We start from the raw sequence: 25,538 nt of genomic DNA, 5'->3' as shown, positions 1-25,538 counted from the left end.
TTATGTTTATGCTAATCCCTTGCTTAATTATTTTATTTTGTCAGTATTTTTGTGGTCAGACATTAATTTTGATGAGCTAAAATCTAACCTTCCATTTGTCATTTATCGCTGGACTTTTGAGTAATGGTAAGCTTTGACAATGATTGATAAATACACACCCTGTTAAATTTTGTGGGATAGTGACCATAGAGAGAATTTATTCTCTTTTATTTCTCTTCTCTCATTAGTAAGGTTACACTTCAGTTTTGATATATCTTTTGTTTTATTTTTTTTTACCTTTACTGTTGTTTTGTCATATTAGATCCACCATTCCTCTCTGATGTCTAGCTTCAGATAATCACTGATGAAGCAAAGCCATGAAGAAAGAAATGTTCCAGTTGTGACCATCCATCTTTTTGTATAGCTCGGTTAGCATTATTTAATGTATGATTAGCAAAAGATTTTACAATTATTTGTAGAAAGGTCATGGACTACATTACAGATTCCCTTATTAACTAATTTTTCTCTCTTCTTCATGTGCTTCGTATATCCTATTTATATCTACATAACGACGATAGGTTTGAGAAAAAGTGAGAAGTTGTCCTTTATGTTTTAGTTTTTTTTTGTTGTTTTTTTGTAGACTTATTCTCAGTTCCGTTCCTGTGCATATTCTATGTACTGTTCATGCAGTTTTGGTTACTTTTTCTGATGAGCTATAGAGCACCAAAGCACCATATACAATAAGTTCTTTATTATTATTATTATTATTATTATTATTATTATTATTATTATTGTCCGGAAGCGTACTTATATTCCAACATATTAGATTGAAACTGTACTTTATGACTGACTTCACAAATGGATTCATTCTTATAATCCTACTTCAGGGTCTATTTTTATTTTACATTATTTTATCTTTTTAGGTACAGGCATGGTTGTGTGCTTAAGAAGCTTGCTTTGTAACCACAGTGTTTCAGGTTCAGTAGAAGACCCTTGCATAGCAAGTGTCTTCTATTACAGTCCCAGATTGACCAATGCCTTGTGAACGAATTTGGTAAAGAAAAACTGTGTTGAAGCCCATTCTGTGGGTGGGGGGAATGCATGTGATTTTTTGTCTGTTTCACCTGCATTTGCTGAATGGTGTTAGTTTGTTTACTTCCCCCATAAACTAATAGTTCAACAAAAAAAGGCAACAGAATAAGTACTAAACTTTAAAAATAAATACTGGAGTCAATTTGTTTGCTAAAACCCTGCATGGCTGCAGTTTAATGACAGAAATGTATGAAAGATTTACATTTGTCTGATATTTCTGTAATATTCTGCTCCAGTTTGCTCTTGGTGTACTCTTTGCTAATTCATTCTTTCATTTCTGTATGTAGTATGTTATTAATTTCTTCTACAAACAACTACTTGTTTGGTTTGTTTTGTTCAGATTTTTTGATTTTAGCACTTCAATAGAACTTTATATTTGAGTTTTGATTAATTAGTAGTTTCCTCTTGCAGTGTTTTTGGTATATGAAACTAATCTTTCACCCATTTACATAAAATCCATGAATGGTCTACAGAAAGTTCTCCAGCTGAGTTTTGTGTCTTTTACAACATTTTAGATAATTCATGAAGAGGAGATTGTTTTGTTACTGGTATTGGTGGTTAAATGCTCTGATAGGATGTTATCCTTCATATGAAGAACCAGTTTGTTGAAAGGTATAGAAATATCAAGGCTTACTTCAGTTATACTGGCACTGACTGATTAGATCTATAAATCAAAAATGCTCCAGCCATGAACATTCTATCCTCTATAACAGTGATGACATTATCCAATGTATTTTTTATGATGATGGAGTGTAAATTGAGGGGCATTTAGCTGCTATTTCTAGCATAGGTGTTCCAATGCTAGCATATGTCAAGCATTTATATATGTTTGTAAACAAGTTATTGATTTTATTTTGGGGTGTGAATAGTGTTGTGAGAGGAATTAATAGTGTGTCTCTATTCTTGTTAAATTGAGTATTGACTCAAAAATATTGGCCTTGTGCCTAACTTAAAAATAATAAAGGCAGCAAGCCGGTAGAAATGTAAGAATGTTGGACCAAATGTGTTGGGAGTATTTTTTTTTGTCTCCTAACTTACTTTCAGGGTTCAAATTCTACAGAGGTCAACTTTGATTTTTATCCTTTTGGGATAAACATCAATCAATCTAATCAACAATTCTCCACCCACTAGAATTACTGGCCCTGTGTTAAAATTAGAAAAAATTATTATCCTTCAGATTATTGAAGAAATAAGTAACAGTTAAGTATTAAACTCAGGTATAACCAATTGTTACCTTTTTTAAAATGCCTGGCTTTGTGCTTTGGTAGAATGATTCAAGTGTTGGACAAAAGACTTTACAGAGATGGTTTCAACTTTTATGTCCTAGATTCAAATCTTGCTGAGGCCAATAACAACCGAGTCATGTGTTGAATGCTAACAATGCTACAGTGCTTACCAATAGCCAGATATAAAACCGGACAAAATGCTTAGTGGTATTTCGTCTGCCGTTACGTTCTGAGTTCAAATTCCGCAAAAGTCGACTTTGTCTTTCATCCTTTCGGGCTCGATAAATTAAGTACCAGTTGCACACTGGGGTCGATGTAATCGACCTAATCCCTTTGTCTTTCCTTGTTTGTCCCCTCTATGCTTAGCCCCTTGTGGGCAATAAAGAAATAAGATATAAAGCCAATATCTTATGTTAGACAGTGAACAAAAAAAATAGTACTTTATTCATTAACATATACAGCAGAATCTACTCATTATTCCATCAGATATTGTTATCAAACAGTTATTGGAGATCAATCATGTCCAGGATATTATTGAATAATCTGCAAGATTTTATTTGCTGGTCATTGCTAAGACTCTATTTTGAAATTATCACAATTAGAGACTTTGCATTTATTTTCATTTTTGTAACAAGCTTTTTGTCAACTACAGGTATACTTCAGTTTTGTTTTATTATAATCTCATTTTTAGATTTCATCACATTTATCAAAGTAGATGTGAAAGAAATGACAAAGAAAATGTAATAGATTGGACACTAGTCAGAAATTTTTTTTAACTATTTAGAGATTAAATAAGTCAGATGTAAATAATTCTTAATTAATGCTCCCTGGATTTGATGTATCGACATAAGTTTAACTATCGTTATCTATATGGAAGACTTACCTGAGTTACATGAAGAAAAATACAAAGCAATTGTCAAAAGACCGTTGGAAACAAACGATAGGAAATAAGGCAAAAATGCAGTGTTAATGTAAGTAAGGGAGGCAACTAGTACAGGTTTAATAGTTAACTATTTTATCTTTTGCATGTTTCAGTCAGTAGACTGCGGCCATGCTGGGGCACCGTCTTCGAGAATTTTAAGCAAGCGAATCGACCCTAGAACCTCTTTTTTTTTTTTAAAGCCTCATGCTTATTCTACTGGTCTCTTTTGCCAAACCGCTAGTTTATGAGAATGACATCACTAACACAGGTTGTTGAGCAGTTGTGGGGTCCAAATGCACACACACATGCGCGCGCGCGACAGACTGCTTTCAGTTTCAGTCTAGCAAATCCACTTGCTAGGCTTTGGTTGCCCTGAGGCTATAGTAAGAGACGCTTGCCCAAGATGCCGTGCAGAAGGACTAAACCTGGAACCATGTGGTTGGGAAGTGAACTTCCTACTACACAACCACGCCTGCAGATATATTATTAGGTTCGTTTTTCATGTATTTGAAGATGACCTGGTTATCAGCTTTACACTCTATGGAGTATAAAGCCACTATGGAACCACTCTAAGGTGGCTTGTTAGGCCAATTTGGCATGGAATCCACAGTTACAGCGGAGGCACATAATAGCAGAGTCAAGACCTAACAGGACCCTTGCCTTCCATGTAGCTCTCCTCTCTTTAGCTTCCCTAGTCTTATTGAATTCAGAACTTTGTACTCCAGCACTCCTGAGCAAGATACTCCCAAGTAAACTGCTCTAAGCTACACTCTTTCATGTCTTCAATATATCTTTGTATTTCTTCTTTGGTCCACCATGTGACTGAAAACCAGCTGGTATGTCTTTGGTAAACTGTCTAGGTTTCACAACCATGAAGTAGTGTAGTCATCATGATAGTTTTGTATATGTGGAGTTTCGTTTTTATAGTCAGACCAAGTCTTTTCCAAACTTTGTGATGAAGACATCCAAAAGGAAGCTGATTTCATCAATGTGAACACTCCCTGACAGTATACTCCAGGGCAGGTTAATCTCTCTCCAGCTTGCAGAGGTTGATTGTTGACTCTCAGGAGTGATTCAATGTAAGGTTTTTTTTCTAGGAGCAGGTTGGTACATAACTTCAGTTTTTTTTAGACTGATTGTAAATCCAAAATTATCATAAGTTGATGCAAGCAAAGTCATCTAAAATCTGTTTAAGATCTGCTTTGGAGTTTGCATTCAGAGTACAATCATCATCAACAAAGGAGTTACTTTATCTAATCTGATTGCCAGGGGTTTCATGAGAGAATGCATTGTAAAGCACTGTGCTAAACAGCAAACTAAAGAGGATGGGTACTAGAACACAGCCCTGCTTCATACCACTGGTATCAGAGAAAGGTGCCAAGAATTCTCCATCATTCAAGACACAAGCTTGCATGCCCACATGATCATGTTAATGCCTACATGCATCACGTTAATGAATTTGTATAGGCAACCAAATTTCTATATCATTTTCCAGTGGTCTTATCTGTTAATAGAATCAAAAGTGTTGATCAGATCAATGAATACAGTGTAGAGATCTTGATTTTGTTCCTGGCTGATTTATATCATGGTGAATCATTGCAACTAAAATATATTTCATAGTTTAAGATATATGAAAAATAATATGATTACATTTTGAAGTAGAAAAGAGAATAATAATAATAATGGTTTCAAATAAGGCATATAGATATTGAGTAAATATTAAAGGAAATATTTTAATTTACAAACTTTCCTGTGATCTCCAAAATTTTTCCATATTCTTACTGTAGACTACCATAGTGTTTTACTTGACTTCTGTGTCATGAGAAGAAGTCAGCAACAGGTGATCATCTCTATTGATTATTGCAGGAAACAACAATTAATAATATCAACTCATCAACCACAGATGTATGAAAGAGTGATGAACAGATAGAATCATTAGAGTGCTAGACAAGATGGCTTACTGCAGTGTTTTTCAAACTGTAGGTCCCGACCCGTCAGTGGGTCGCGAGATAAATAAAATGGGTCATGAGAAATAGGAAGGAAAGAAAAAAACGCAAGTGGGTGCACAATGCAGCATATAAAGCATTTTCCAAACTGTAGGTTCTGACCCTTCAGTGGGTCATAAGATAAATAAAATGGGACATGACAAATAAGAAGGACAAAAAAATATTTGTCATGACCCCTTAAGTGGGTCGCGGGATAAATAAAACGGGTCACAGCAAAAAAGTCTGAAAAACACTGGCTTACAGTATTTGTTCCAGCTCTTTGCATTCTGAACAATTCTTAGCCTGACAGGGTTGCTGACCTAACAGGTTACTCAGTTTTAACACCTCATATGGTCCTTGGGTGATTTTAGTGGAGTCTGTTCAGTTGCAAACATTTGTGTCAGGCATCTTATTTGAGGATATCTTTCTCCCTCCTTCTCACCACTCTCTAAACAATACAAATATTGGAAAAATTAATAATGTTGCTTGTTGTACTTGTCATGAGATAGGTACATATTTCTTACATAGTTCAGAAATATGAGGACAAATCATTTATGAATTTTGAAGAAAATAGGTAATAACACTTTTGCATGGTTCTAGGATAAAGTTATTGGATCTGTAATAGTGTTTGCTAATTACATTTTTTAAGAAACATTTCGGAAGACTGGAAAATTTGAAACATGGAGACTATGAAAGCTGTAAACATTTAATGGTATGAAGCCATACCAAAAAGTCTGACAACACTTCTATAATACCAAGTTTGCTGAAGTAATTTTCACATAGTTGACACCTAAATACAGAAGATGTTGAAGTTATAATTATATATAAAATTATATGTATAGATAGAGAGATAGGGAGAAGTTGGACAGACAGGAGTAAATAAAAGATTTTGTCACCTATGTAACACAATCAGGACTTGGGATCAAAATTAGAATTAATAAAAGTAGTAAAATATTTATAGAAATTCTGTCTTTAGCAGCAAAGAGGTTTTTTCTTTTTTCTTTTAACTTGCACAAAAAAGATTCACTATTTTGTGTGCATCATAAACAAAATGCTGTATGGTAATATAGAAAAGCACATGGCCTTACAGTTAGGGTGTCTGGCTTATTGTCATGGCTTTGGTTCCTGGACTGGTCAGTGTGTTTTGCTCTTGAATAAGGCATTTCATTTCACATTAATCTATTCCACTTAGCTGCAATAAGAAATAACCAATTACTGGTACAGCCCTCTCTCCCACCACATATCACATCCTGGATGTTCAACAGGGTCAAGAATGATGTGGGGGTTGAGCAGGTCTCTTTCCCAGTGCACATCTACATAGGCACTAACAGAATGAACTGGAGGTAAAACTGATACATTATCAATCAGTTAAATTATTTCTTGTATAAATATATTACATGTGTCTCCAATAACAAATAATTGAAAACACAAGCAGTTAATCTATGATGAGATTTTAATCAATTATAATCTAATCTATAAAAGAAAAATTTCAGGTTTGGCCATCTTTATAATTTCTACAAATATGAATAATTTTGACTGTATGTTTTCAATGTTGGATGATAAATATGTCGTCTTAATTTTTTTTTTCTTTCTTTTTTTGATAATTAAACTTGAAAGTCTTATCTAAGCAAACAATAGCAACTGTCAGGGACGGCCTCAGAATATGTTTTTAAATTTAAAAAATATCGTTTCTATTTTCTTTTAATAAGTAATTTAATTGTATAACATATTATCTCTAATAATTTACAGATTTAGAGAAAAATAGGTACATGGAGAGCTTCAGAAAAATATATGGAAATAATTAATTTGAATATATTGAATAAGGGAGATAACTGGTGAAAGAAAATACGTTGACTCACGAAACCAGAAGACACTGACAGTTTAAACCACTGAACTTAAGGTGAAAAAGGGATATGGCAGATGTTGATATTACAAACGTAAATCTCAGAAATCCTTTTTTTTAAATCATTACTATTTCTAGTATGTTAACAGTCGTTTCCTAATGACTTTTGCTTCAGATAACTTTAAGTTTAAATACCTTTATTAAAAGTTTTTATTAAAAAAATATTTAGAATTTCTTTTATTAAACACATTTCCCAACTTACTTTTCTATTTGAAATTTGATGTCTAATTTATTACTTTCTGTGATAACTCTATCCTGCTTTTAATTGGCAGAATTGTTAGAACACCTGACAAAATGCTTTAGATTGTGAGTTCAAATTTTGCGAAGGTTGGCTTTGTTTCTCATCCTTTCAGGGTCAATAAAATAAGTACCGAAGGTGGTAAGCTAGCAGAATCATTAGTACACCAGGGAAAATGCTTAGTGGCATTTTGTCTATCCTTATGTTCTGAGTTCAAACTCCACCGAGGTCAACTTTGCATTTCAGCCCTTCAGGGTTGATTAAAAAAGTAACATTTGAACACTGGGGTCCATGTAATCAACTTACTCCCTGAAATTACTGACCTTGTGCCAAAATTTGAAACCATTATTATTATACTATACAAGCAGTATTAAGGAATATGGATTTGGCAGAATCAATAAAGCATCAGTCAAATATCTTCTGATATTGTAAAACTTTAATTCCCACCAAGATCAATTTAGCCTTTCATCCTTTGTGGGGGCTGATAAAAAAAGTGGTATACTTAAATCGATCGGATTGAATGCATTTTTCTTTGAAATAGCACTCCATCAGTTACAATGATGAGGGTTCCAGCTGATCTGAGAAATGAGACAGCCTGCTCGTGAAATGAATGTCCTAGTGGTTGAGTACTCCACAAACATATGTACTCTTAGCATAGTTTTCAGGGAGATTCAGCATGATGCAGAATGTGACATGGCTGGCCCTTTGAAATACAGGTACTACTCATTTTTGCCAGCTGAGTGGAATGGAGCAACATGAAATAAAATGCCTTGCTCAAGGTTACAATGTCTTGCCAGGAACTGAACTCACAACCTTATGATCATGAGACAAATACTCTAACCACTAAGCCATGTGCCTTCACTTTCTTTGATATATATCAGCATTATGCTGAACTTAGAAATCAAAAAGGGAACAAAATTAGAGGATCACAGCAAGCAATGACAAAGTCACTATACTCAAGCTGTTAGATATGTTATTGCCAAATTGCTAGGTTATAGAACATAAAGGGATACAATACAAACAACACCACAAGCTTTGTTATGTTCATCATCTGGACATCAGTCTTTTTCTAGTGCTTCCTAAGGGTCACTTGGATATTACTGCACTTCTCTGTCTAAACCCAGACACCAACAACTATGTATATACACATACATGTGTTTGTATATACATACATATGTGTTTATATATATAGAACCGTGAAAAAGTCTTTGGCCACTTTAAACCATTGTAAATTTCTACTAATTGCCAACTTGTAAGTGGGTGTTTCGCATTGCGATTTTTACAGATGAAACATTGACCTTGTTGGAGTCATTTCTATACTTAATCATTATATCTTGTGGCAGGGATTCTGAATGAGAGGGGACGATGCAAGATGACCATAAAAAATGGCCATGCAAATGTTTTCGGCTATATCACATAAACCAATCAAGATATAGTGTTTTAAAACAGAAAAATGTCTATAATGAAAATTTATTACATAATGTTCATTTCAAGAAGCTACTGGACATTGCTAATATTTCATGTGGCTTCCCTTAGCTTGAATAATTACTTCAATGTGCCTGGGAAAATATGTGTACAAATCTTTCATCATCTTCACAGGTAAGAGATGCCATTCTCTGAGGCTGAGCTCCTGTAACTCTTCAAGATTGTGTGGATTCTTCTGACAAACTCTTCTCTCTAGTTCTGTCCACATTTGCTTGATGATATTTAAGTCAGGGCTCTGAGCTGGCCAATTTTTCAATACGGTAACACCTTCATCCGCCAGACTCTGTTGTGTTGCACATGATCTGTGGCATGGTGCTCCATCATGCTGAAAAATCTCACCTTCATCCAAGTCTGGTATCAAATTGTCCTTCAGCAACTAGATGTGTTTGGCACTATTCAAGTTACTGTCCATTTTAACCAAATTCCTTGAACCATCACTTTTTATGTATCTCCAAAGCATCAGACTCTTACCTCCAAACTTCATCGTTTTCATTGCGTAATGTGGGTTGTTTTGCTTTCTAATAAGCAAGAATTTATGAGAAGGCCTCTAAAAAAATGAAATGACCCATCTTACATTATGAAAACAGTGAAGTTTGGGGGTAAGAGTCTGATGCTTTGGGGGAGACATAAAAAGTGATGGTTCAAGGAAGTTGGTTAAAATTGACACTAACTAGAATAGTGCCAAATACATCCAGTTGCTGAAGGACAGTTTCATATCAAACTTGAATGAAGATGAGATTTTTCAGCATGATGGAGCTCCATACCACAGATCGCCTGCAACACAACAGAGTGAACCCTACGGATCTTTCAGGGTTTCTTCATATACATTTTTGTATATATTTATATATATCTTCCTCCACTATATATTTATAAATATCTTCTTTCAATATATAGATAGATATGTTATGAATTGATTTGATGGCGTGGGACTACATGTTCATCTTTCATTCTATTACACCCACATCAGCTCAAATGATAAATTGCCTATAACCAACTCCTTTTTTTTCAATGTGGATCCTTCTTCCCTGCACATAGAGACCCATTGTATGAATCTATTATCTATAAATCCTTTAAAATCTTTACACTTTTTATTCATATATGTATATATTTAAAAATATATTTACATACGTGTGTGTGTGTGTGTGTGTGTGTGTGTGTGTGTGCGTAAGTATATATGTTTATGTGTGTATGATGCATATATCTAAACAGTGTGTGCGCGCGTGCGCGCGTTTATGTCTGCTTTTCTGTACACCGGCATGAAGCGGCTGGATCTATTTTTATCGAGGGACAGACACTTTAGTTATTCAATACAGTTCAATAAGATAAAAACAAAAGTACAGAGAAATGATCAATTCAAATCCTTGATTGCTGTGCTCTGGCACTGTTACAGTCCGATGACTGAATCGAGTAAAGATTTTAAATTAGAACCATGTCTGATATTGGAATTTCAATTCACATGCTGCTCATTTTATAGAAGTTGTGTAAGGGAGGTAACTATTCTCTGTATTGGGTCTTAAAAATGGCTTACATGATCGGCAGATTTAGATAATACTTATAAATACACAAAACTTGCATTCAGCATTCTACAACGCACACACACAGACACACACATATGCTGCACGCTATGGCAGGGACACACACACACACGCACATATGCTGCACGCTATGGCAGGGACACACACACACACGCACATATGCTGCACGCTATGGCAGGGTCACACACACACACACACACACACACAGACGCGCACCCGTATATATATATATATATATATATATATATATATATATACATATTCGCACATGCTTTTACACATACAGGACATGCGTATCCACGCACATGCTCAAAAGTAGGCAAGATCTCACATGCATGTACACACATACACACGTGCCCCAAACACAAGCAAGTACTCGGATATATACGTGCACACACATGCAACAGACACAGACAGGGACAGGGACACGCGCGCACAGACGGACACACACAGACACGAACACAACAGACACACATACATACACACAAAGACACGCACACTCAAAAGAGCACACATATGCCGGTCATCAAGAACAAGCGGGAACATGCTCACAGGCACGCGCACACGTACAAACATACACAAACACACACACATGAGCATACACAAATATACACAAGCACACAAGTTTTTCCAGTGACTCTTATAATTTATTTCAATAACTTGTTTACATAAAGACAATATTTGTTTTATACTAAGTCTTTTAAAAAATTATGCGTCACAATTTCCATTCATGTGTGTATAAGTGCGCGCACACACGTAATCTGTACACACGCGCACACACACACACAGACACACATTAAACAAAAATCATCTGAAAGAAATATCTAAGAGTGGCCAGTTGCAGACATTTGAACAGCATGGATAAACAAAGATATACAAAATACTATACGACATAAATTTCTGAGTTATTAAAATTACCTCCACCTTTAGACAGTATGTCAGAATTACCAAATGGCAATTAAGACTAGTTCCACTTGAGCAGGGCGGATAATCTCAAGTATCAAGAATTCTATATAGTTCACAAACACACACACACACACACATTAATATTTGTTTTTATTTTCAGTTATAATAAAATTCATTTCCCATTAATCTGATGGATTACTCTATACGTTTCTAGAGTACTAATTTATTATTCTTTAACAAGAATGCTGTTAGAATTGACTTCGAAGTTTCGGCCTGTCTGACAATGCCTAAAAGTCAATACCAACAACATTATTGTTTTATTGTTTAAGAAAAAAAAGTGTGTGTGTGTGTGTGTGCATAAACAATTTAATCCTTAAGCATTTGGTGAGGTACATAAGTGTGTGTGTTTATATAATTGTATATGTGTGTGTATTATCTTCATCATCACCATTGTTATCATCATCATTGTTTAATGTCCATCTTCCTTGTTGATATGGCTTCGCTGTTTCAACAGGACTGACAAACCAGCAGACTGTATCATATTCCAATACCTACTTTGGTTGGATGCCCTTTCTAATACCATCCATTTAATATTGTGCATGCATACATGTGTGTGTGTAAGTGTGTGCATGTATGTGCATGTGGGTGGGTAGGAGGTATTCCTTTGTATAAATTTTAGAATGTGAGAGACATAGCAAAACCTAGAAGGAACTAGAGTTGATATAATGAGGATCAGAGAGAGTCCCATCAGCACACACTGCTAAGTTGTGATCTGACATAGAACTTTCAGTCAATGATTAAACTCAGAGATGGACAGCTTAATTAGAGGATTCTTATATCAGTCAGGTTCAAAACCTTTGCTTTCGCCAAGTGGGATGACACTACTTTCATCTAACCTCTCAATGGGAAAGAATCATGGGCGATTTTATTTTGTTTTTACTTTTACTGACTTTTAAGGAAAGCGCAGAGCCCTTGGTCTTTGTTGCAGTGTGTCCAAGATGAGAGAAAAAGGGAGAGAGAGAGAGGGTGACAGAGACAAAGAGAGTCATACTGTTAATGTTGCCATTTAAACTTTTTCAAATTGACACCTGAGGGTAAAAAAAGATCAGGTAGAAAGTTCCAGAGGGATGATGTTCTGAGGAGGAAGAACTGGCTGCAGTGGTCAATTAGGGGTTTAGTGGGTTGGACGAAAAATCAATGATGATTAAGAGGACAAGAGACAAGTACATCAGGAATACATAAGTGGATGTGATTGTAAGTAGATCATTGGTATGTAGAAGAGGGTGCAAGACAAAACTGAACTTGGGTCACACAAGAATAAATAAAAAATGGCTCAGAAAGAGCCCTGTCAACTCACACTGCAATGGTACAATCTGACAGGAAGCTACATATCCAGGAAATGAGGAATGGGTGGAGCCCAGAGGTAGGAACTTTTGATAAGAGACTCATATGCCAGACACAATCAATAAACTGTCCATATATATCAGTGGTTCACTAAGTGGGTGGTATACACCCTTGCCGGTAGGGTGGGAGAGTGTGGAAAGATCCAGGGAGGTATTTAAAGAAAAATGGGATGATAAAAGGATGGCCAAAATGGGGGTAACAAATGGCAATGCCCCCTCTATTTTTCAATGGTACACTCCGGTTTTAAAAAATCAATCTGAATAAAGTTGCTTGTTTTCTTGAAACATAATCAAAGAACAAAAAGAAATACAAATAAAACCTAAAAGTTTACTGATGAACCAAGTCATAAAACTCCCAAGAGAATTCTCTAGAAAGATGAAAACATGACACTGAACAAAAACAACAGCAACAACAATAATGATGACAAGAACTCTTTCATATTGTAAAAACAGCAAAATAATGAGCTAATTAGGTGAAGTGTTATTTGTGAAACACAGTTGTTTTGAATTTGCAGTAGAAAGACGTCTGTTTCTGGGTGATGGGGCACTCGGAATATAGCCTGGGTGAAAAGGGGCTGGCAGTGCATAAACGTTTGGGAACCACTGATTTATATGAAGGACTTATTTCATTGGGGTACTCACGGAAGCTCTATTAAGGATGTCCTGTGGAGCTCAATGGTTAGGTATAGGACTCACAGTAGCTATTTGAAAATATAACCTTTGCATTTGTGTTAAGTGTATCATGGAGGAAAATACTGGCTTTGGCTTCATTTTTTTTCTTTTTCTTATAGCCTGCTCATTCTGTGTGAATAGAAGTGAAGTCTGTAATGTTCAGTACAGTATGCATGTGATAGATATAGTAGTGATTCTTTCCTAGAATGAAGGGATGGGGTTGAGCAATCCAGCCATCTACATAAGCAATCTTCCATTCTTGCTCATGTTTTTTTGAGTTGATGCCTTCTACATTTAACAGAAATGTAGGAGGTAGTTTTTTTATTTGTATAGATTCAAAGGCATTGTATTATGTTTGCATTATGATTGCTACACAAATACACACTCACACACACACAGACACATATGCCCACCTATTTTCATACATTTGACTTGTGCATGTATATATATATATATATATATATATATATATATATACACACACATACACATAGAAATATAGAAACATACTTTCATTTAAATATATACATACACATGAATGTATAACATATATTTCTATATGTATGTGTGTGTATATATATATATATATATATATATATATATATATATATATACAGAGAGAGAGAGAGAGAGAGAGTGAGAGATACATACATACATACATACATACACACACACATAATAAAAATATATACAGATATATGCATGTATACACACACATATATTTATAAATAATAAAAAGGATATATAAGCTATATGCTTACACACTCACACACACACATACATACACACACACACACACATACACACACACACACACATGATCTCGGTATAAAAGTGTCATAGATCAAAGTTGCCCATTTCTCTATAGTATTTCTGTTCACCTCTTCTCTCAGAATTGCTTGATCTCTCTCTGTAACACAGCTTCCCTCTCTTGTGAATATTGTATTCTTTTCATGTTAGTACGGCTATATATTGTAAACACTGTGACAGTTATTAATGTCAAGATATGGATTTTGCTTTTCCTACTCTGCACAGAAAAACCATTGTGGGATCTATGCAACTTCAGTATATCATTCCCACCTGTAGCAGCACAATAGCTTAAAGAAGCATGATATTATATTCACTGTTTTAACCAGTAGTAACTACTACCTGTCTAGCAGATAGGTAGATAGGGAGTTTTCTATATGAGTTTTACTAATATGTAACACATATAAATAAAATACACATACATATGTAATAATATACATATATAATAATTGTTAACGTTCTTAAACTGTTGCACCACATTATACAGGGTGTCCACAAAGTCTGGGTACATGGAGTGAATAAAATCATAACATAAACAATTAAATATAAGAAATAATAATTTTCCTTTTTTACTTTAGTTTAAATTAAATTTTAAAAATACATTACTTTTCTAAATTTATTTATGTTACTTTTTCTACCCAGTGTGCTGAGATTGATGGCAATGTAGACTTATTTAATCAAGTTCACCTGAATTTTGCAAGGCGCATCAAGTTATGCACTGAAAATGATGGAAATCATATTGAAAAAATTATTTATTAACATTATAATTAAATAAAATTGTTTTGTTTTAAATGTATGTGTTAATCCCCAAGTACCCAGACTTTGTGGACACCCTGTAGAATAGCTACATATTAATATTAGCATTACATACCAACTGGGAAGAACTAAACCTCCTGTTGTTCATTTAAATGTCTAACAATTTAATTGAAAAAATGGGGCAGTTTTCAAAATCCTGCTAAAACATTTCATTATATGCAATTTTCAAAACGTTTTTTACATAGGGCATGGTTTGTGTGGTAAGAAGCTCATTCTGTTGCCACATGGTTTTGAGTTCAGTCCCAAAGTGTGCCACCTTAGACAAAAATCTTCTACTATAGCTCCATCCCAGATAATGGCTTGTGAATGAATTTGGTACACAGAAACTGTGTGGAAGCCCATCATATATCCATGTGTGTGTGTGTGTGTTTGACTATAGTAATGTACATGTCTTTGTGTTTGTGCTTGTCACCGCACACTGCTTGTCACCAATACGAATTCAATGAGCTGGAACTTCAGTTAATCAAACAAATGAGCACTCACTATGTGTTGAGTAGTTCTGCAAATTTAAAAATTTTTGAAAATTATCAGAACAAAATCATTCTAGCATGAAATATTGAAAGCAGTTCTTCTCCATTAATTTAAATGTTATACATTTTCTTAGTTTAAACATACAATTTTGAACATTGTCATATGTAACAAATACATTAAATTCTGTATAAGTTGCAACAGGTCTCTCATTCATAGTCATTAAACTAAAGTATGAACAGTGTTTTTTAACATCATGCACTACCTTAATAAACAGCATTGGCATGAAATCTTCCAAATTGTGGTTTATACTTAATTCAATCCTTTTATTCCTCTTCTATATCCACTCCTCCAACAACAATAAATTGGTAGAGACATTAGCGGGTTGGACAAAATACCCCATAGTAGTTGCTCTGACTCACTGCACATATAGTTCAAACCCTGTTGAAGTCAAGTTTACCCTTCATCCATCAGGGGTTAAAAAAGTACCAGTCCAGACTGGTGGAATAATGGAATGAATTGTCAGAGGGTTAGATGGAATGCTCAGCAATATTTGTTCTGACTTAGGCAGTGAGCTGGCAGAATTGTTAGCACACCAGGCATAATGCTCAGCAGCATTTCATCCATTTTTATGTTCTGAGTTCAAATTCCACTAAGGTCGACTTTGTCTTTTATCCTTTCAGGATTGATAAAATAAGTATTAGTTGAGCACTGATTTTGATGCCATCAACTCATTCCCTTCCCTGAACTATGTCTGCACCAAAACTTGAAATCAATATTTTTTCCAATTCTGAGCATTCTGAGTTCAAATTCCACTCTACTACTGAAAAATTATTGCACTTCTCTCAAGGACTGCAACCAACTGATAGTATCAACAACTTGAAAAGCCAATGGAAGCATAGTTTTCTTGATATGACATGTCACCACATAACCCTGCTGCTGTTACATTTATTTCTATCTCCTTTCTGTTACCCTGGCACAGCCTTCTATAGATATAACATTTGCTAATGAGAGTGCCTCTATGCAATCCCTCATTTTGTTAGAAACAACAACCAAATCTCTCTGAGAAAATGGATATACATATTAGCTATTTTAGTCTGAGATGAAGTATGTCTGAAAAGACAGGATAGCCATGGCTTGAATGCTTTTGATCATAGCTTTGCTCACATCAAGGTTGAACTGGGGTTAAAAAAACAACATTTGCATTTGTACATTTATTTATTAGCCTTGGTTTTACTTTGACTTTGAATGCTGTACATTCAATGTTGAAGTTCAATCACAAAATACATTCAACATGTCTGACAGTTCCTTCTACTTCTGTAACTGGCAAAGGCTCTCATCAGTTTAAAAACTTAAGGAAAAGCTCTGTTGTTGATACTAACAGAAAGCCATGCTTAGATGTTTTTCACTCTCTCTCTGTTTTTCAGTTTTCAAAGAGAGTGAGCAGCAAACACATAAAAATATCTACTGATTTATCTGCTTTCAGTGCCTGTGAACTGCTGCCGCCCAGTTCAGTCAAAAATAGTGTTCTGTGTAGTAATGAAATATTTATCAAATATTCTCAGCACATTACTATACCCAACCTAGTTTATTGTGTTCATTAACTTAAGAAATTTTAAAGCTTTATCTGATATAATGCAGCTTATGCATGTTTTCACATATGTATGTATGTATGTATATGTATATAAATATGCATGTGTGTGTGTGTATGTATATATATGAGTACATTTGAGGGTGTGTGTGCATGTGTGTGTACAAACACAGATACATCTCTTGCCCACTAACACACATACACACACACACACAAACCATTCATTCTACAGTTGGATAAAGGTTTTTGAATCCAATAGGTGTGTGCAATCAGAGTTCATCAGGGATTAATATCAGAATCAGAAAAGTGTATATATATCAGTAAAAAAGTAAATAATGAGAAGATTGTTTCAACTATAACTAGGTCCCTGGCATACAGGTGTCCCTGGTATACAGGTGTCCCTGGTATACAGGTGTCCCTGTCAGAAGCTACCTTTAAATTCCTCAGTTATGGCCTGATAGACACTTACATGCATGCTCAATTTCTTGCTGAATTCATTGCTAACAGTAGTATCCCTTTACATGGTGTGCATGGATTTCTAGTGATTACTTTGTTAACTCATTCAATAACTTTCATAAGCTGATCCATCAATTTAATTACCTCTCTCTAGAGCATCTCCTTTGTCTTTATAGCAGTTGATAATGATAATGTTACACTAGTCATTAAGAATGACGCCTATCTGTAGTACCTGATTTATTATGCAAGTGACTAGTGTTATCTACTTTCTCAGATATTTTCAGCAACAACTCTTGGAAGTCCAGCTGCCTTCCCTGTCTTCATATCCTTAATCACATTTTTAACTGCATAACTGTCAACTTCAATGAACACTACCTGTTTGGTTTATCTGGGATTGGCTCTCCCTCCCTCTCCAATTTCTCTCACTCTCTCTCTTTCTCTCTCTCTCTAATACATTCTCCTTATTCAACAACTCATAAGTTTTGGTAACTTGATGATGTTCTTTGCTTCTTCCTGTTATTCAATCATTTCAGGCCTTCTCTTAGTTTAGTACTTTTCTTCTAGCATCAGCAAACACAAACATAATATCAAATACCCTACAACATAAATGCATAACATATTAAAATTAACTGCACGTCTAGAAGATATATCATAATTACCAAATGACAATTAAGACCATCTCCACTTGAGAAAGGAAGATCATCTCAAGACTAAGATTTCTCCAAAACTGATATCATTAAGGAAAAAGAGAGGTTTATTGTCTAGAGGGCAGTCATTGAGAAGTGTTTCTGGTTCAACAGCTATCATCAGCACAGCAATTATCCAGCTTTGTCTCCAGAGATTGAGTCTACCGCCTTGTCAGCTGTAACCTTGAAGCAACCATAAATCCAGTCTATAGTTCACAGCCAGATGTCTCATAGAAATACTCAGTTGTCCTCTGTTATATGCTTCTTTCTCCTCCTCCCCCTTTTCAATAAACACTTCACCTAGAATTTCTCTGAATCTACACCCAATGGAAGAATCATTCAGCTTCTATACATTTCATCTTCACATTGTCTTATGACACTATCATTGACTAATTCTTATCCTGAAGTTGATAATCATGAATTTGTACTTTGTGGTACATTCTTTAACAGAAAAGGCTTAATATCACTACATATCATTTCTCCCACCTTATTTCATATTTTATTTCATGAGCACCACATGGCTGTTACATAACTTCAATTGCATATAAGCCAAAAACTACTTTGTTCTGAGCAGCGAATGACAATAAAAGTTCAAGCGTACTTTCCTCCAAAAACTATTCATATATCTATGATACCACAGAAGTACATAGAAACATCTATAAGTCAGTTACTTCCTTCAAAAAAGAGACAAAACTTTTCTGTTGCTGATAAATATCAAGGGACAAGTGTTGTAACCCACTCGCATGTATGTTAGGCATGATGCATGTCAGTCCAATCCTTATTGAAACTCCAACTCATGTGAAGTTGTACTTAAGATACTTGAGTTATTTTCAATATTCTAGCCATATGGTTTTGGGTTTGGTCCGACTATCAAGTGTCTTTTACTATAGTCCCAGGCTGAACAATACCTGATGAGGGAATTTGAAAGATAGAACCTTCAAGGAGCTCATTATATATGTGCATTCCTGCACATGCATGCACACTTGAAAAAGTGCATGAATATCAATATTCCATGCTTGCCATAGTTGAGCAAAGTAGTAGTGAGGTTAAAATTTCTCACTGATATTACCAACCATCTGCACTGTGCTTTTGAATATTTCAGGACTAAGAATACCTGTACTTGAGAAGTAAAAGTTAATGATAGAAAGAAGATATGGACATAAAATTCTGTCTCAAATAATCTCTCATCCAAACCTATGACAGCCTGGGAAAAATGATCATTAAAGGAATGAACAAACGAAATGTGATGTGCACTGTGTAACCTGAAAAAACAACTTTGAATTCTATCAGTCATCAATAAAGGCCATACTTACAGGTTACTTCTAAATCGATGCAAAACACTAGGAAAACAAAAACTGTTTAACAGAATGTATAGAATCTGGAATTGACTCCCAAAATATGTTGAGTTAAAGAAAGCCAACCAATTTAAGAACCAATAACTTGAATATTGGAAGAATATGAGATTTCAAACTCTCTTCCAACACACAAATAGAATGCATGTATGAATAAGTTAACATCTAACAACTTGTCTTCTCAATCATTAAAATAACTGTAAAGTAAATAAACTGAGGTTCATAAACTTCATTCTTCTTCATATTAGAAAAGTCACTTCGCTTAATTTATTACAAATGGTATACTAAGGAATTTGAACTTGTATGTAAACTGTGAAGGTAATAAATGAAGGAAAGATATTGCATCTCTGAATGATTAACAACAAACTAAAACCATTTTTCTTCTCATTTGCCATAACATATTAACTTGTTTATTTATATTCTATACGTTTGTATAATGCTATTTTATATTCTAATATAAAGTTAGTTCATATATTATAAACAATACATTTTGTCACATCACATGCACTTTATCATAAATTTATTGAGCTAATTTACTTCCGTTAAACATGCTATGATAGAAATTTATGTATATGGTCAGACTTGATTTGTTTTCTAATGATTAAGTTGAATTTTCCACTGTCAGTTAAATCAAATAACTAATTAGCTCAAAGGCATAACTCTCTTTTTCTGAAATCATTATAGCAATTTACTTTCCTTTTCAATGTTAAAACTTCATCGTTTTTTGCAAAATAACTTTTCAAAGAACCTTTCAATTTGTACATGTATGACTCATATATGCATATACATACATGTGTGTATGTATTTATGTGTCTATGTATATATGTATGTATGGATGGATGGATGGATGGATGGATGGATGTGCTCCTCTCTTTCTCCTTCTATCTTAAAACATATACATGTGTTGCTCTTTGTAGGTATGTGTGTAGTTCTTTAAATGTATTTTGGAAAATGACTATAAAATTATGATATAACGTATTTAAATCAGGAAATATAGGAAATAATGTTAAATACTTTAAATATTTCTGGATCAAATATTTGGTCCCAAAGGGAAATATTGTTTTATTAGTTCAAGTTTAGCTTTCAACGTTTAAACTATTTTTCTGTCACATTACAGATGCTGATCTAATAATGCTTTTAACAATAAAGTGTATGTGAAACATATTACCTCTTAAAAGCTCAGCTCAAAATATTAAAGGCTACCATGTTTTTAGGGTTGTGTTTTATATATATATATATATAATTTTTTTCCTATAATTCTATCCAAATTTATTTTATTGTTATGTATTTTTAAATTTTTAAGCTGCTTTGTTTTCTTAACTTTTTTTCCAATCGATTTTACTTCATTTTCCAAACGTAATTTATTTTCATGAATTGACTTCTTCTGCTCAGTATGCTCATTTACACGATGTTGAAGTCAGCCTAAAATATTTAATTATTTCAGATAGTTAGAATCACAGCCTCCAATGAAGAAAGCCTTGTCACTTTGAATCATTTCAATACTTATTCTAACTAAATCTAATAGAAATACAACAACTAAAAGGCCTAGCTTTTCACTGGAATGTTACGTTGCCATTATTTCCCTTGGCATCATATGATCTGGTAATTTATTGTAGCTACCTCATATATCCAGCTTCTGAGATATTCCAAATATTCTTTAACTACATACACATTTCATCAAAAGTCTTCATCACACAATTATTTCTTAATGAAAAAATAATCTATGATTGTGTAACACTATTTCCTTTTAATGGTAATATCAATAATGAAAATGAGTTTTTTGATGGCTATAAACCCACAAAGAAAGTCTGTAATTATTTCAATAAAATCAAGTAGAAAGATGCATAAATGTGAACCAAAAAAAAAAAAAAACAATCTACATTGAAATTGCATTAACAAGTAAAGTTAAATAAAACTGCAAAGGAAAAAAATCATTGTCTCAAAAGGAAACAAACCTAAAAACTATGTACAACCATATTCTTGAACAATACAAATTTGTAACCAATGCACTATTGGTAAATGCTAAATCAATATCAGATAATATAAATAGGAATAATCCATGTGTTTTACTATACATATTCCCTATTCAGAACCTGACAATGTTTCTGATCTGGATAGGAACTAACCCTTGGTAACGATGAAAAATATCCTGCTTTTGAGTCCTTCACTTTGATCTAGAATTTAAATTGTGAGACAAGTAAGCAAACCTATTAACAGTATCTGTTATGACCTCTACTCAGATTTATTGGGTATTAAATTTGAGGTTGACTCATCCAAATCTGAGGCTATAAATGTTAAAACTATGACATAAATGGCTTTGATGACACCACATTTTACCTGGTACAGGTGACCTCAAAGAAAAACATTATGACCTTTGGTTCACCAATCCTTCCACATGTCCAATCAGTCTTTGAATTCAAGTTCCACAAGCTTGAAACACTTGTGAATAGACAATGTTTGACTAATGCTTACCCAGTTTCTTTCCTCTTGCTGTTCTGACACCGTTGTATACCAGTCTTTGGGCCCCATGTTATAGCCTTACCGCACTTACAATTTTATCAGGTATAATTGGTAAAATCTGTTTCCATTTGAGATAATGACCTTTTCACTTTCTAGCCTCATCTAACTTTACTTGTTAACATAATTTCAATATAGAATTTTTTTTGCTTTGTTTTACTTTATACATCTTTGTACTTAATTTTATTGGGTTTATATGAGGTACATTCAAAAAGTATCTGACTTTATTTTTCCTACCAAAACTGATGCCACATGGACAAAATGCTTTGAGTGGGAGGTGACGCCACCTTTTCTATACATACATGAAAATTTTCACACTAGTAGGCTGTGTCAGTTCCTGGCTGTTATACCTAGAGTACAGATGAGTAGTGCATACTTGTTGGATTTTCATTTTCACTGAACACATCAAGCAGAAATATTGCATCAAGTTTTGCCAAAAGTTTGGTGATACTCAAGTTTAAACCATCCAGAAGATTCAGTAGCCTTTTGGCAATGAAGCCATAGGCAAAAGTCAGGTCAAGGACTGGTACAACTGCTTTAAACATGGTCGCATTTTTGTGAAGAGAGAGAAACACTCAGGCAGGCCATCCACAAGCTAAAATGAGGAACCGATTGAGAAAGTTCAGTGAATAGTCATAGAAGTCCATCATGTAACAATTTAGGAGATTGCTCACAAAGTAGGTATAAGCACAAGATCAATGCATTCCATTTTAATGGAAGATTTGTGCATGTGGAGAGTGTCAGCAAAATTCTTCCCCAAGGAGCTGGTGGAACAGCAAAAGCAATTCCACATGGAAATCACTCAGGACCTGCTGGACTGTGCAAATCACAATTCAGACTTCATGAAGGCCACCATCACTAGTGATGAGACATAGATTTATGGTCTCTACTCAATGCATTCAGTCATCTTGCATGAAAATGAAAATCTGACAAGCGTATGCTGCATTTCTGTATTCTAGGTGTAACAGTTGGGAACTGACATGGCCTACTGACATGAAAATTTTCATGCCTGCACAGGAAGAGTGCATCACCTCCCACCCAAAGGACTTTTTCCCATGTGGTAGTGGTTTTGGCAGGAAGAAATAAAGTTGGATATTTTTTTAACACAACTTGTAGTTATAAAAAACTCATTTTCATTGTTTATATTTCCATTAAAAGGAAATAATGTTACCCAATCATAAATTGTTTTTCATTAAGAAAGAAATATTTAACATCCTAATTCATGATGTCAGATGGTAATATGTCTCCTTGTTAGACGCAGACACCTTGGTTTTTAGTCCACACAAATAAAGCACTTCCAACATGTCTATAATTACTGCCCTTTGCCATACTCTCATCAATCAGGTTCACCACAGCTTCACAGAACCCCATGACCTGAACATACAAAACTGCTGATATAATCAGGATATGAATCAGCCTCAATTTTGCAGACATTGCATCAATTAACATAAATAGGACACCATCCAGTACTATAAAGTCTTGAATAGCCTTGTTAATTTTCTTGACCAGTATCAGCATGTTTCAGCTCTACTTCCAAGCTCCACAGCAGCATTTGGCTATATGCCATACTCTTTCAGGGTTGACTGGCACCTAGCTGAATAACAACTATTTCCAAATCAGTATATTACTCAGCCTTCCATTTTGTAACACCAATACGATAATATTTACAACAAATGTTTCTGAACCCTATGCATTATCAATCATCCTGCTGCCTCAATGCCAGCTGCTTTTTCCCATGATATTGTCAAATGTGTTTGACATCTAAGTTTTGGTCACAACTAGAAACCAGTAGGGTTAGACTGTGAGGATGGTAAAAGACATGACAATCACCATCCTTCCATTCTGAAGTAGCAAGACTCTCAATTGAGATAGTACCAGTAATGATAATTTCACCAATGGCAACCTGGTGATATCAACATAAAACCCAAGCTTTGTTACCCTGAAGTCAGAGGACTGCAAGCAAACAAATCACCCGTTGCTCTTCAATAAGTTTCTTTCTGAACCTATAGCAGTGAAAATATTTGGCATTCTGGATTCCTGAACTACTTCCCAACTCAGTTTGACCAAGATAGAATGAGATAAATGAGTTAAAGTGGTTCTTTCAATGCACTGCCCTACCATAATTTAAGGTAACGCGTTTTCAGTATTGTCTACCAGGACTACAAAACATTTCCATGACTCATTGACTCACAGTCATATATTTCCCAATAAACATTGTCTTATCAAAAACAAAAAAATAAAATATAATATCTGCACCTTAACATTAGATTTTTCTTACTAAAAAAAAATTTTATTTAACATTAACCACACAAACCTTAACAAATTAATCTAATTTTCCACTGTAGTTGATGTAAAACAAAAGTCTAAAAAATTATACAGCATCTTTTATTAGATAGGCATCTATACTGGAGGCTTAGAATGGTAATGCAATCTAAGGAATTTACTATGCAAGTTTACCTTAGAATTTCTTTTGTTTTGCTTGTTTTGACCAAATTATTCTACTAAACTAAAATAAAATAAATAAATGAATATTAAATAATAATGTCTTTGTCTTTTGTGAAAAGCCCACTTTAGCAATCTAAATCAATTTAAACTAATTTGACTCTTTCCAATGTTTCTCTGGAATGTGAGAAGAAAACATTTTAATTATATTTATTTGTCTATGGAAACAAATAGATAAGTTAGTATAGAAGCCTAACTATTGTTAGTCAGCAAAATTAGATGGATTTGATTGTTAAATTAATAAATTAGAGATTTTAATGAACGAAAGTTTTCTCATAGAAAACTCTTAATTTACTAATTCAGATGATCTCATTATTTAATCTATATAAGCATGTAATGATGTCCTCCTCGAAAATTATGTATTTTTCTTGCTCAGTCAACTATTTGTAATTTGCCATATCTTTTCTTTTATATTCCTTTCATTCTTATATGCCATTCTTATAATAGTAATATGGCTTTTGTGATTTCGTAAATACAGATATTTAAAGGATATTTAAAGTTTAAACCTTTCTTGATAACATTAATTCAATAATGAATTTAAAAATCATTCTTACAGATAATGAGTTAAGTCTTGACTTACAACATAATTCAATATAAGTAACAATGATTTAACTCACAAACAGTTCAACCCTTAACAGGCTTCAGGTTTTTTCTTTTCATATTACATACATCATGAGGTGTATTGAGTTGGTAGAATTGTCATGCATTGGACAAAGTGCTGCACAGTATTTCTTTTGGCTCTTCATATTCTGAGTTCAAATACCATTAAGGTCAAATTTATCTTTCATTCTCTTGGGGTTAATAAAATAAGTTCCACTCAAGTACTGGAACTAATATAATTGACTTACTCACTCTCCTAAAATTGTTGGCCACATGCTAAAATTTGAAACTATATTTCAAGCATCATGAAAATTCCAATCAACTCAAGAACTTTAAAAAGAAAAAAAATCAATAACTTCATCCTTGATCATCAGTATCACGAGGATTGTAGCTCACA

At 34.1% G+C, this 25,538-nt stretch overlaps 1 protein-coding gene and 1 long non-coding RNA gene across 16 annotated transcripts in view; one reads left to right on the top strand and one right to left on the bottom strand.

Moving 5' to 3' along the window:
* The window catches only part of LOC149132688 (uncharacterized), a 962,641-nt gene that overhangs the window by 368,388 nt on the left and 568,715 nt on the right, over window positions 1–25,538 (bottom strand). The window lies entirely within an intron of this gene.
* Window positions 1–25,538, top strand: part of LOC106876891 (protocadherin-18) — a 116,314-nt gene that overhangs the window by 68,603 nt on the left and 22,173 nt on the right. The gene's annotated exons all lie outside the window — the stretch shown is intronic.

This window comes from Octopus bimaculoides, chromosome 14 (assembly GCF_046866305.1).
Source record: "Octopus bimaculoides isolate indiv1 chromosome 14, ASM4686630v1, whole genome shotgun sequence".
NCBI lineage: Eukaryota > Metazoa > Mollusca > Cephalopoda > Octopoda > Octopodidae > Octopus > Octopus bimaculoides.
Note: the sequence above shows the minus strand (reverse complement) of the source record. Positions and strands in the feature narration are given on the sequence as shown.